Genomic DNA, 14,674 nt, shown 5'->3' on the forward strand with positions numbered 1-14,674 from the left:
CAGTCCATAATATAAACAGAAGATTCAGAGAATCTGGAGAACTTTCTACACGTAAGCGGCAAAGCCGAAAACCAACACTGAATGCCCGTGACCTTTGATCCCTCAGATGGCACTGCATTAAAAACTGACATCATTGTGTAAAGGGTCTTACCACGTGGGCTCAAGAACACTTCAGAAAATCACTGTCAGTTAACACAGTTCATCGCTAAATCTAAGTGCAAGTTAAACTCTACCATGCAAAGTGAAAGCCATACATCAGCAACATCCAGAAATGCCGCCACCTTCTCTGGGCCTGAGCTCATTTGAAATGGACAGACGCAAAGTGGAAAAGTGTGCTGTGGTCTGATGAGTCCACATTTCAAATTGTTTTTGGAAATCATGGACGTTGTGTCCTCCGGACAAAAGAGGAAAAAGACCATCCAGATTGTTACCACCGCAAAGTTCAAAAGCCAGCATCGGTGATGGTATGGGGGTGTGTAAGATGTGTGTGTAAGATGTGTAAGTTGCCCATGGTATGGGCAACTTACACATTTGTGATGGCACCATCAATTCTGAAAGGTACTTCCAGGTTTTGGAGCAACACATGCTACCATCCAAGCAACATCTTTTCCAGGGATGTCCCTGCTTATTTCAGCAAGACAATGGCAAGTCAGATTCTGCACGTGTTACAACAGCGTGGCTTCGTAGTAAAAGAGTGCGGGTACTAGACTGGCCTGCCTGCAGTCCAGACCTGTCACCTATTGAAATGTGTGGCGCATTATGAAGCGCAAAATACGACAATGGAGACCCCGGACTGTTGAACAACTGAAGTCGTACCTCAAGCAAGAATGGGAAAGAATTCCACCTACAAAGCTTCAACAATTAGTGTCCTCAGTTCCCAAACACTTATTGAGTGTTGTTAGAAGGAAAGGTGATGTAACACAGTGGTAAACATACCACTGTCCCAGCTTTTTTGAAACGTGTTGCAGGCATCCATTTCAAAATGAGGAAATATTTGCACAAAAACAATAAAGTTTATCAGTTTGAACATTAAATGTCTTGTCGTTGTGGTGTATTCAATTGAATATAGGTTGAAGAGGATTTGTAAATCATTGTATTTTGTTTTTATTTACATTTTACACAATGTCCCAACTTTGAGTTAGGACAACATTGGTTGAGTGGTTAACATCTAATAAATTAGTGTTAAATATAGAGAAGGCTAATTGTATGTTTATTGGATCTAGCTGTGTTGTTATGAAAAACCCCACATTAGACATTAAGATTAAAAATATGATAATAAATCAAGTGCATGAGACCAAGCTGCTGGGTGTAGTGGTACATTCAAAGTTATCATGGAAAAAACATATAAATAATATTTTTGTAAAAATGGACAGGGGTATAATTTTGAGAAGACATGCAAGGTTTCTATGTTACACTACAAGGAAGTATGCTATTATTGCAATATTATTAGTATATTTGAACTATTGCTAAGTAGTTTGTTCAAATGCTACTGGAGAAATGAAAAAGAGATTGCAGATTATTCAGAATAGGGCTGCTTGTGTGGCACTTAGATGCAGTTATAGGACAAATATCATCACAATGCATAAAAAAATTAAATTGGTTGTTAGTCAAAGATAGACTTTTATATGCTCTGATCATTTTGTTAGAAAGATTATTGTCACTGTTACGTACCTTATATTTTGTTCAGGAATTTTTCTTTTAGTACAGAAAATCATACTTGTAGAACCAGACATGCTGTGGTGAGAAATTTTACATTACCTGTAGCTAGAACCAATGCCATTAAGAACACTGTCACATTTAGTGGTATGCATGAATGGAATTAATTACCGGATAACATCAAATTCATTGCAAATGAATGTTTCTTTAAAAAACCTCTGAAACAGTATTTATCGGTATAAGGAGTAATCTGAGTCAACGCGTTCACCATGTATAGATGATTAATTTGATTTGATATGTTTTTGGTTTTGATATGTGATTTTTATTTTCATTTATTTTTTATATATTTTTTGAATGTCAGCTAATGGGGATCCAAACAAACAATAAACAATAAACAATTCATTGGAATTGGGGTTGTACCACATCGTTCATCTGTTCATAAAGATTCCAAAAAGGTACAGTTTTGACTGCCTATGACTGAATGTTCTGGAGTTGTGGGGTAAAAACTGAGATGTGATAAAGTTCATTTTCAGTTTATACAGATGTGAAAAGTTAAAGCTGCTCCAATTTTGGTAAAACGTGATGGAAATTATTGGTTGAATTAATAGCATTTTAAAAACGAATAGTTTTCCCCATTTGTTTTTCTTAGTTACCATCTTACATGGTAACATATGTCATAATCCAATAGATGTCGACCTTGTTTGACCTTTACTTTGGAGATCAAGAATTCAACACAGTCAAAATTATTCCAGTTATTTATCCTTTAGCTTTTCACCCCTGTACAAACTGAAACTGACCTTTGTTGTCACTTTTTAATTATTATTCATTAATTTTATTTATTTATATATTTTTTGCTGTTTTACCCCATAACATTCTGCTATAGATCTTCCAAACTACACTTTTTTTTTGGAATTTTGTGGAATCATGTGGCATACTTTTCAATATGACTGGAACATATTTACATGTTGTCTCTCCTGTGAAATACTTCATTGATTTCTACCGAGCTATAGCTGCCACCCTGTGACGGCCACCATACATCTTGTGTAGACCATGGTGTACTGAGGTTGGATTTGAAGCATTGTTTAGTCCCCATAAATGGCAGGTCATAGTTGGCTTCAAGGACTAGGACTAACAAGACTTCCATGTTTAATTCAGGCTGGATTCAGAGTCAGAGTTTGACCTCGTGAGGTCACCTAAGGTCAAAGATAATGCTTGACTTCATATTAGTGTTCAGAACAGTAACCAGGCATATCTTAAACCCATTTCTCAACAACATAACTAATTTACCCCAAGTTATAAGCTATGACTTGACTTTTGACTATTTTTTCAGAATAAGTCATTGACAAAGAAATAAACTGAAATCACTCTTGGCAAATTTTCTATGTATTATTTATCATAATACATAGAAAAACACACATTATCCTTTTGAATATATAATTTGAGAAAAGTGAGCATCATCTGAAGTCTTGATCGTTGGAAAGGCACGTCTGTTGATACATATTGGTGGTGTGTTCATGTCCAGTAGTTTCATGTATGTGCAGATCGTGACTACGGTAATCCTCTGTTTTGAGATCAGTGTTAGCAGTCGAAACAAAACAGAAGAAATCTACAGCACCACTGACAGCTCTGGGGTAGTACTGTTACGCGAGAACCAGAAGGAGCACACAAACACACCATCACACTTCCTGATTGACTGAGGTCAACCTCGTTCTTCAGTCCCCTTCCACAAATACTTTGGCTGACTCAGACTTTTATGACCTTCTGGTCACATGCGAGCTTCTCCAACCTTCAGGCAGCTCCAGCCCTGGAATACTTGTTTAATGAAAAAGGGATGAGAAAGCTTATTATTTTGGAAAAAAATTGTCTGAGTGTGAGAAGACACGGGAGTGGGAACAGCATTTTCATTATGTGACTGATAGCGCCTGATGTGATGGATCACGCAAATTGTGTGCATCCCTGGTGGTGCACATGACTTCATTTTGCATGTGTAGTGGGATAAACATCCACTTCAGGCAATTTTCTCCCCCTTTTCTGCCGCTGCACATCCTTACATTCCCATATGTGGCTTCAGTAAATATTGCACAAGCAGATTCTGGCTTGGAAAATGAATTCTAATATTTCCGTGATTCAGCTGTGGATGACCCTTTGAACTGCTGGATAGATGTAAAGCATTTAGTTCAAACACCGGCCATCCCACATAACCAATAACCTTAGAATAAATGTGTATTGGTGTTATTGTGCACTTTCTGTGATGTCAGGTCATATCTGAGGCGTCACCTTACTCTCATTAACTGTCGCTGCAAGCATCAGCTACATGCACAAAGGCAATATGGTGCATGATTAAAGTTGTACAAATTTCAGTGACGCACCTTTGTGGAAGACTTTTGCAAGGCAGCGGTTAAACAATCAGAGTGTTGCACCCAAAATAAGTTTTACTGCAATAATATGGGCACACCTTAGCATTCTTTAAGGGGCTCATATTAAAATTGATCTTACTTTCTCAGATATGCATCCCAGAAGGTCATGATCTATAACAGAGAGAAACTGGTGTGTGAAGATGATCTAGCACAGTTTGATGATGTAATATATCAGACTTGCACCATATGAGATGTGTAAAACAACCGTAGCAAACCCATAGTACAGTATAACTATTGCACAATATATACACTTCCAAAAAACCTAATTGTGTATCAAGGCATGTATGACAACACTACAGCATCCATGGTAATGCAGCAAAGTGCATGTTCAAACAGTAGACTCAGATTTAAGTATTTATTCAGAATCAAAATGTGTCCCCTTTTAGTCAACCGTCAACCGAAAGGAAACATGCATGTTGTTTAAAATACTCAAATTTGAAATGACCTCTCATTATGTACAGTTCACTGACCAGACGTTACCTCCTCCACCACTACCCTATCTGCTGCCTGGGGATAGCCTCTGCCCCTGCCTTTGCCAGTGGCAGGATTTGAGATCACCATTCCACTAATCTCTGCTGTGACGGGGACCTTCACCAAAGACTGTTTTAATGTTTTAACACTATTTTAATGTATTAAAATATTCAACTTTGTCTTGCATTTCAAGTGTTTTTGGCAGAAATATAAGCAAGTAGCAAAGTCTGTCGAAGTTTGAAAGAGGACAAAAAGGAGTATCTTACAATCTTGAAAATCCCACCATGGTTAAAATTAGACCACAGGACCGCGAACATCCTCTTGGACCCTTTACAGCTTTCAGAGATATGGACAAGGTTTTAAACCATGACCTTCTGAGATGTATTTCTGTGAAAGCGAGAACCAGACTTTAATATAGGTCACCACTTGACTTATAACAAAAGTTCATCACCATAAATGCCACATGCACTGATGTAACTTAAAAAATCCTTCATCATCGCTCTTAACAACTTCTTTTGGTGCCTGTTGCTTTAAGTGACAAGGAGCTGCTGCTTGATACTTGTCTCTCTCCCTCAGACTGTGTCAAACAAAAATTAGACCTGCTCAGTTCACGTTTCCCTCACAAAAATCAGGAGCGCACATATGGACTTCTGTGACATACGTCACGGAAGTATAAAGTGAGGTCTTTCAGGCTGGTTTTGTGCTTTTAGCAGCACAGTTTCTACATACAGACTCAAAGAATTGTAGAATCTTAAATATGAAACTCACATATGTTGAGGTTAAAGGCAGATTCAAACTGATTTCCCACCATATGACCTCTTTAAATTTTATTGCATGGTTTTGTTAAACATTTCATATGAAACATAGCATGTGCACCCAATGGTAGTGAAACAATACTGAGAAGTGTTTGCCATTTTGCATGAGGACAGCAAGTAAAAGTGGAATCTGAGAAGAACATCTGAGAAGAACATCTGAGATTATCACAGCAACACCAATCCAAACCAAAGTGACCATCACCAAAAGTATACAGCACCATTTTTAAATATGACTTTGACAAGAAGTTTGTGTTAATACACTGACAGGCTGATGTTTTCATGTCGAGCTCAAGCTGTACTTTCACACTTCTGGACACTGGACCTCTAAAGGTTACATAATTTGGCTTTTCACTGAAATGCAGGTGGTTCGATTCCTGCAGCATCGTTTTATAGTCACTGATAAAGGTCGTAAAATTTGAGAAGTGCTCTTTGAATGGTGCTATAATGCTTCTTTGACTGTTAAGCTGCAAAATTTGTGTATAAAATGAGACCACCTGTTACCCATTGTCCACTTCTCAGAGGTTAAAAAGATAATTTCACCATTGCACCGAAATGAAGATATTGAAATTTAATCTTTATTTAACCAGGTTAGTCCCATTGAGATAAAGATCTCTTTTGCAAGGGAGACCTGGACAATTATGAAGTTTCCAAACTACAGGAACCCAGAGCACCCGGAGGAAAACGACACAAACTCCACACAGAAAGGTCACAGGTGGTAATCAATTCAATGACCTTCTTGCTGTGAGGCAACAGTGCTAACCACTAAGCCACAGTGCTGCCCACGGTGGCATTATTCAAAATTCAAGTCAAAATATTTGATTGTTGACTGTGAGTAAAAGGATTAAAGGATGAATTCAACAATTAATAACTTAAAAATATCAGTTCACAGATCTGAAGTTTTTAGTAATGTGTTGATATAAGTAATAATGACAGTTCTAAATGGTGTTGTCACGCTGGCTTTTTACTCAGATGGGCAGTCGCCGTGTCTTGTTGCTCATTATTTGCATAAAATAGACTTGTTGCCTATTTTGGCCTCACCTAGCTGACAACATAATGAATGGCAGGTTGTCGCTTTGCCTCTGTCTCTTGCTGTCGCTTGTAGCTAATATGTTTGTAGTGTAATCTTAACTAATATGTTCTTAGTGTAACCTCAACATTAAAATACAATATTGCTGCAGCAGAGATGTAAGGTTTCATTAAATTATTACCAGTGATGCAACTAGTAAAAAACAAAAAACAAAAACAAAAAACAAAACAAAGTTGTGTGTTAATGTTGGAGCATCTTTCACCAACAGCAATCAGTTTTGACCAAAATGTCAGTAGTTCTGATGTGAACATTTTGTTTTGATTAATTTCAGGAAACAGTTTTATATGAAAAGAGTATTTCTTGTACTTTCCTCCATGTGGCAAGCAGACGGGGAATCACCCAAAAGCACCCTAAAGTGATGCAACAATTCCTGTTTCACTGCTTTTCTTTTGGAATCATTCCAACACAAAATAGAGCGTTATTATGCTCAGTGCTCCAGCACGGAGGTTATTATCAGGGCAGCACGTCAGGGTCCGAGTGCTGCTGTGAGGCTACTGGAAACATTGTAAAAGGCCATTACCCATGTGCCTAAAAATAAGACACGTTTGACCCGCTGATGATCCGAGTCCACATTGCTTTTATTTAAAGCTGAACATTTTAGATCTGGTGTCTTACAGTTTGATGTATGTGTACGCTGTGCTGATCATAACTTCGAATTATGATCCCTGGAAGAAAAGGAGGTGATTCTCAGCTTATTATAATTTATTATAACCACGTACAGTGGGAGCACAAATTGGGTGGGGGGTGGTGGGGGTCCTGTCTGTCCATCTGTATGTGAACAAAATGACTCCAAGAGTTTAGATCCAGTATGAACCATACTCTTTGATATGACTGAGTACTGGATCCTTGTGATTTGATTTAAGGAGAAAACTCTTTAAATGTCCAGGTCACAGGTCAAGGCCTCGGGTTTTAGCCACACGGTTATGACGCTTACCTCCCATGCTGCTGATTGTGAGTTGAAGCCCATGAGAGACAATGCAGGTTACATATAGTTACTACAAAACACTAATATAAAGTCTTATCACACCTTGGTATTTACATGACCTTTGACCTCAGGTGACCTTGATGGTCCAAACTCATTTACAATGGATGCTATGAGGAATTGCTAAAGATACACCTACAATAATGAGCAAAAACCTGTGTAAAGTCATCCAACCTCTTTATATTGATGACATGACCTTTGACCTGAGGTGACCTTTACAAGACAAACTCATTTCCAATGGATGTTATGAAGGATTGCTAAAGATACACCTACAATAATGAGTAAAAACCAGTGTAAAGTCATCCAACCTCTTTATATTGATTACATGACCTTTGACCTGAGGTGACCTTTACAGGTCAAAACCATTTACAATCAATATTATGAAGAATTTGTTAAAGATACAGTGACTGTAACAAATAAATATCAATATAATGTAATACACTTTTATAATGATGACTTGACCTTTGACCTGAGGTGACCTTTACAGGTCAAACCCATTTACAATAATAGAGCGCTTTGCTGTCAGACTGCAGGCTTACTTGTAGTTCCTAGGGTTTGTAAGAGTAGAATGGGAGGCAGAGCCTTCAGCTTTCAGGCTCCTCTCCTGTGGAACCAGCTCCCAATTCAGATCAGGGAGACAGACACCCTCTCTACTTTTAAGATTAGGCATAAAACTTTCCTTTTTGCTAAAGCTTAGAGTTAGGGTTGGATCAGGTGACCCTGAACCATCCCTTAGTTATGCTGCTATAGACTTAGACTGCTGGGGGGTTCCCATGATGCACTGAGTGTTTCTTTCTCCTTTTGCTCTGTATACACCACTCTGCATTTAATCATTAGTGATTGATCTCTGCTCCCCTCCACAGCATGTCTTTTTCCTGGTTCTCTCCCTCAGCCCCAACCAGTCCCAGCAGAAGACTGCCCCTCCCTGAGCCTGGTTCTGCTGGAGGTTTCTTCCTGTTAAAAGAGAGTTTTTCCTTCCCACTGTAGCCAAGTGCTTGCTCACAGGGGTTCGTTTTGACCGTTGGGGTTTTTACGTAATTATTGTATGGCCTTGCCTTACAATATAAAGCGCCTTGGGGCAACTGTTTGTTGTGATTTGGCGCTATATAAATAAAACTGATTGATTGATTGATACAATGGATATTATGAAGAATTTGTTCAATATATAGTTCTTGTAACAAATAAATACTCTATGAAGTCACAATTTCATATTGATTGCATTACCTTTGCCCTAAAGTGACCTTGACAGGTCAAAATTTAAAACTGATATTTTGAGGAACTGCTTGAAGATACACCTGTAAATACTAGTAAATGAAGTGATATCACCTTTTAGTGGACTTGTGACCTTCGACCTTAGGTAACCCTGAACGGTCAAACTCATTTGGAATGGATATGATGAGGAAATGCTGAAGGTACACCTATAGTAACAAGGAAAAAACAATGTAAAATCACACAACACCTTCATATTGAAGGCATGACCTTTGACCTGAGGTGACATTGAAAGGTCAAAATGAGCAACATGCTATTTCAAACAGTTTCAAACAAGCATGGATTAAACATGCCTGAAGGATTTTGTGAAAGTCAAAATTGAAGTGGATTAATTTTTGACAAAATTGATGGACTGTCAAAAAAGTTATCTATATCTGATTCACAAACATTTGCATTATTTACCATCAAACAATTTTTTTTTTTTATTTCTCACATTGGTCATCCCAAATTTTATGCATATCCAATCATTCTTAAGGATTCATTTTTCCATAACAGCACTTATTTGACGATGTCACTGTGTTACCGAGCCCGATTCTACCTCATTTACAATGCATGCTGTATCTCTCTTTTTAATAGTATTAATACCGTGCATCTGGAAAGTATTCACAGCGCTTCACTTTTTCATTCAAAGTGGATGAAATTTATATTTTTCCTCAAAATTCTACACACAACACCCCATAATGACAATGTGGAAAAAAGTTTTTTGTATTATTTTTGGAAATTTATTAAAAATAAAATACAAAGAAATCACACGTACCTAAGTATTCACAGCTTTTGCCATGAAGCTGAAAATAAATTGGGCTCGGATGCATCCTGTTTCCATTGATCATCCTTCAGATGTTTCTAGAGTTTAATTGAAGTCCACCTGGGGTAAATTCAGTTGATTGGACATGATTTGTCTACATATAAGGTCCCACAGTTGACAATGTATGTCAGAGCACAAACCAAGCATGAAGTCAAAATAATTGTCTGTAGACCTCCGAGACAGGATTGTCTCAAGGTACAAATCTGGGGAAGGGTACAGAAACATTTATGCTGCTTTGAAGGTCTCAATGAGCACAGTGGCCTCCATCATCCATAAATGGAAGACATTTGGATCTACCAGGACTCTTCCTAGAGCTGGCCACCTGTCTATACTGAGAGATCGGGGGAGGACTTCAATCAAAGAGGTGACCAAGAATCCAGTGGTTACTCTGTCAGAGTTCATTCCTCTGTGGAGAGAGGAGAACCTTCCAGAAGGACAATCATCTCTGCAGCAATCCACCAATCAGGCCTGTCTGGTAGAGTGGCCAGATGGAAGCTACTCCTTAGTAAAAAGCACATGGCAGCCCACCTGTAGTTTATGAAAAGGCACCTGAAAGACTCTCAGACCATGAGAAACAATATCCTCTGGTCTGATGAGACAAAGACTGAACTCTTGGGTGTGAATGCTTTCATTGAAGCACAGTGGTGGCTGCAACAATTTGCAACATTTTCAAAATACAAAACAAAACAAACTTTTTTTCATCTAGTCATTATGGGGTGTGAGTACAATTTTGAGGGAAAAATGAATTTACTCCATTTTGGAATAAGGCTGTAACAACAAAATGTAGAAAAGTGAACCATTGTGAATATGTCCCGGATGCACTGCATATTAAATTATGGTGATGCTACAAAATGAGTTAATTTGCATTTATTTGTGAACATATTTGAAAGTCTTTCCTTAAAACACGGTGCTGTGAATAATTCTGTGCAGGGCTGCAGGTATCTGATCCTGAGGTATGTTGAAGGCCCTTGCAGACCTCATAAGTCTTAACCTCTTCTGCGGCTCCCACAGTTATAACACAGAACATTCTGATCACTCCACTCCAACGCCAGTTCAAATACCATCAGGTCATCTGGGGCTCCATATTAACAGAACCAAGGCTTTGTCACCAATCCTGCTCAACTTCAAGGACCTTTAGAGGAACAAATCGATCACCTCCTGCTGATTCTCTAACTGCTCTTTGCCCACTCACAAGGAAACTATTGTGAAGACTTAGTCTGCACCCACCTCCCCGTTTTGCAAAGCTACAATTTTTTCCCTGTAACTCAATGAGGATGTTTTAGAAATTTCCTAATTTATTTGTATGAAAATGCATGCAGCAAAATTTGCTCAGCTTCTAATCATGAAAATGTTAAGATTTTGCTGTTTCCTGAAATATATTGTGCACAAATGATAAAGGAAAAGAAAACCAAAAAGCACATCTCAACTTTTTGCTCTTCTGACAAACTACCGAAGATTTGCGGCATGACCAACTGCTCCTTTGTCTCCTGACACCCAATTAGACGTCAGCCCAATTACCACAGATCCCCTCAGCTTTTGAAGTGGAGCAGACAAATGAAAGGATGGGTCGGATAGGACCGATCGCCTCTACTTCAGTAAAACACAGACTGGCACATGACATGAGAAAAACATGGGTGGAGCAGAAGAAGCTTCAACTTGTTCAAGAAGCTTGGACAAACTGTTACAGAACGTGGAAGAGACTGGGCTGGTTCATGATGTCCAGTTATCTTCAAACAGTAAAATAAGAATTAATCTCAGGCTGCAATCATGGCGTTATGCTGTATCTTTTTTCATCAGAGAAAATCAAAAAGACGTTTGTCAAATTCAAGGATTGTGGGCCGAATATGGCCACAACCAATTTTATTTCTGGTCCTCAGACCAAATGAAATTCTTAATTTGACATATACGTTAAGTCTATAAGTATTCAAGTATTAGTAAATGGCAGTCTGACATTTGACCCCATTGACCTCAACCTTCACCCAAATGATTGATCTTTCCCTGACCGTGCCAAGGCAATTCTGGAATCCATCGAACTACTCGCCACAATTGATCAAAACTTGAGTGAAAGTCAAATTCTGTGATCTTTGCCAAAATTTATTCTTTCACTGATAGACTGAGTTTAAAAATCAGCAAAAGGACCTAGAAGAAGTCAGTCAACAATCAGACAGGCAGATGTGACTTTGACCCCAATGATTAACATTGGGCAAATTTGACCTTGCTGACCAGTTCTGTGACCCACCTCCATATGTGTGCCAAGTTTGATGCAAATCAGAGCTTCATGGTGTAGTGGGACAGAGAAAGATTTTCTCAAAAAGAAGATGTGAAATTTCAACAACAATTTGTCTGAACACAGAGGAAAGTGAAAATAAGCTCAGGACTCTCTGGTCACAAAATCACCTCTCTAACTACTAGACAAGCAATTATCACCTCCACTCCTCAAGGACACCTGTCCAGCATGCTTTCCAATATTGCCTGCTCCATCTTCTGCTGATTGTCAGGTCTGCCCACACTCAAAAAAATAACTTGCTCAGTGAACCTAAAAAATATGTAAAGTATTTCTACCTAAGTAAAATGCATTAACCTAGCCAGAAACAATTTTACTGAGTGACCTAAGTGTAAATTTGTTGGGTCAACATGATGAATTTGCGTTGCTGTTACCTAATTACCATGGTTCAGGCCAACTAGATTTGAAAAGGTAAATGTAGACCTAAATGTAAATTTGGTGGGTCAACATGATGAATTTGTGTTATGCCGCGTTCACACCGCACGACATGCGACACCACAAATTTGCATCTCTCGCCTGGCGATGGACGCGCCACCATCGCCCGATGTGTTGCTCTGCTTTCGCTGCGAAAATTCACCCCAAGTGTCATCAAATAGGAGGAGCTTCCATTTTGCTCACCGGCTCCGGTTGTCAGTCAAGTCAACACGGCGGACCTTGATCACACAGAGCGAGTTGCTGTGCTCTATTTGTTGTGGAAAGCTGACAAACACAACATCCTCATGAGACGTTCCCAATTCGGAGAGTTTCATTGTTTGCTGCAGGAACTGCGTCTGGATGACGGCTGCTTTTAGCAGTACTTCCGTCTCTCCAGGACCCAGTTTGAGGACCTCCTGTCCCGTTCGTGCGTGCACATGTGAACAATAAAACAAAAAACAAAAAACTGGCTGCCGCTGCAGTTCCTCGCTCTCCTCTCCAACTCTGTCATAATTGTGTTATAAACCAGTCACCATTTGTTTTATTATACATCTGTGTAGTTAATAAAATAGTCTTCACGGACAATTCATTCGCACGCGCACGTGAAAAAAAAAAACTGGCTGCTGCCGCTGCTGCTGCTCGCTCTCCCCTCAATCTTTGTCATAATTGTGAAATAAAGGACAAAAGGGACATAAGTCCTGCTCACAGGCTGGCTGCCAGAGACAGGACATGTCCACATCAAGTATAAACTCCAGACATCTCCACATCACTACATATCCAGTCCCTGACTGGTCATTGCGATGCGACAAGACGGAAAAGTTCAGATTTTTCAAGTTGGGGAGGAGGGCAACGCGACGTGATATCGCGCCACAAATGCGCCAGTCGCTCAAAATCGCTTCATTCGCATCCATCGCGTGGCTTGAACTTTTGTGGCGCCACAAAGCGTCCTTCCATAGGGATTACATGGCATCCTGTCGCCCCCATCGCTCGCGTGTCATCCGGTGTGAGCGCGGCATTACTGTTAGTCAATTAACATGGTTTAGACCAACTAGATTTGTAAGGGTAAATGTAACAAAAATAAAAATTATGCCCCTTTGGCTGCTCCCTTGTTTGTGCTTGGGGTCGCCACAGCAAATGTGAGGTGGATCTGCATGTTGAATTGGCACAGATTTTACACCAGATGCCCTTCCTGACACAACTCCACATTACATGGAGAAATGTGGCAGAGGTGGGGTTTGAACCGGGAACCTTTCGTACTAAAAGCAAGAGCACTAACCACTTGGCCACCACCCCTGCCATGTAATTATTTACAACTACTTTTAAAATAGTAGTTACATGTCAACTTCACTTTGCTATGTTGGATCAGCACAATTTATGCAGCTCCACCTTGGGTTTGCTGTGGTGATCCCGAGCGTAAACAAGCGAGCAGCCAAAGGGACGTACTTGATTTTTGCTACATTCACCCTTACAAATCTAGTTTGCCTGACCCATGGTAATTAAGTAACAGTAACGCAAATTCATCATGTTGACCTAACAAATTTACATTTAGGTCACTCAGCAAAATTGTTTCTGGCTATGTTAACGCATGTTACTTGGGTGGAAATACTTTCCATAATTTTATTATGTTCACTGAGCAAGTTAAATTTTAAGTTGTTCTATGTTATTTTAAAACTACATGATTTGAATGTGTTCACCCGTAAAACTTGATTCCATATTGTAGAAGCTACATATTAGACTTACGTTCATATAACATAAAAACCAACATGGGTGTTGTTGGTTTTATTGAGTGCAGCCAATCAAGACCTAGGAAATACCAGACTTAACTAATCAGCTGTGGTTGCAGCAGGGAGACACGGAAAACATGCAGGACAGGTGCTGCCGAGGAGCGGAGTTGGTGACCCTGGCTCTAGACTATCATCTCCCCAGCACTATTTATGACAGGTTATGACAGGAAATAGTCAGTGATTACTAACTGTTTCCTGCTGATCACAGTGGTAGCTGACATTAGGGAGCAACATTAGCTAGCCTTTGCTGTAGACTTTTATTGGAATGCTAGACAGGAATCCCGGACGAGATGCACAGCAAAGGTAACCTGGCTTAGTAACTGGACCTCAAAGAACTGCAGAGTGCAGCTGTGTTGTTACATGGTCGGCACCTTAATCCCCAGCCGTGGATCTCAGGGTGGGTTTGCACCCCCCACCCCCAAACTCGCTGACCAAAGGTACGATAAAATATCTTGCAGGAACAAAGGTGGACTGATGAATGCTGCTGCATGCTAAATCAGTTACAGTGCAAAGCTCAGCTCCCCCGGACTGCCCAAATAGGGTGGGTCACAACCAGGGGTGGGCACAGTTCCACTAATCGGCTAACAGCTATTTAGCGAAGCAAACTTTTTTCGTTAACAGTTTATCTTTTCAGCTAACTTTGAAAGCCATCAGCAGACCAATTAGATTCCGCAAAATTTAGTTCCGTAA

The sequence above is a fragment of the Thalassophryne amazonica genome, chromosome 11, assembly GCF_902500255.1.
Source record: "Thalassophryne amazonica chromosome 11, fThaAma1.1, whole genome shotgun sequence".
Classification (NCBI taxonomy): domain Eukaryota; kingdom Metazoa; phylum Chordata; class Actinopteri; order Batrachoidiformes; family Batrachoididae; genus Thalassophryne; species Thalassophryne amazonica.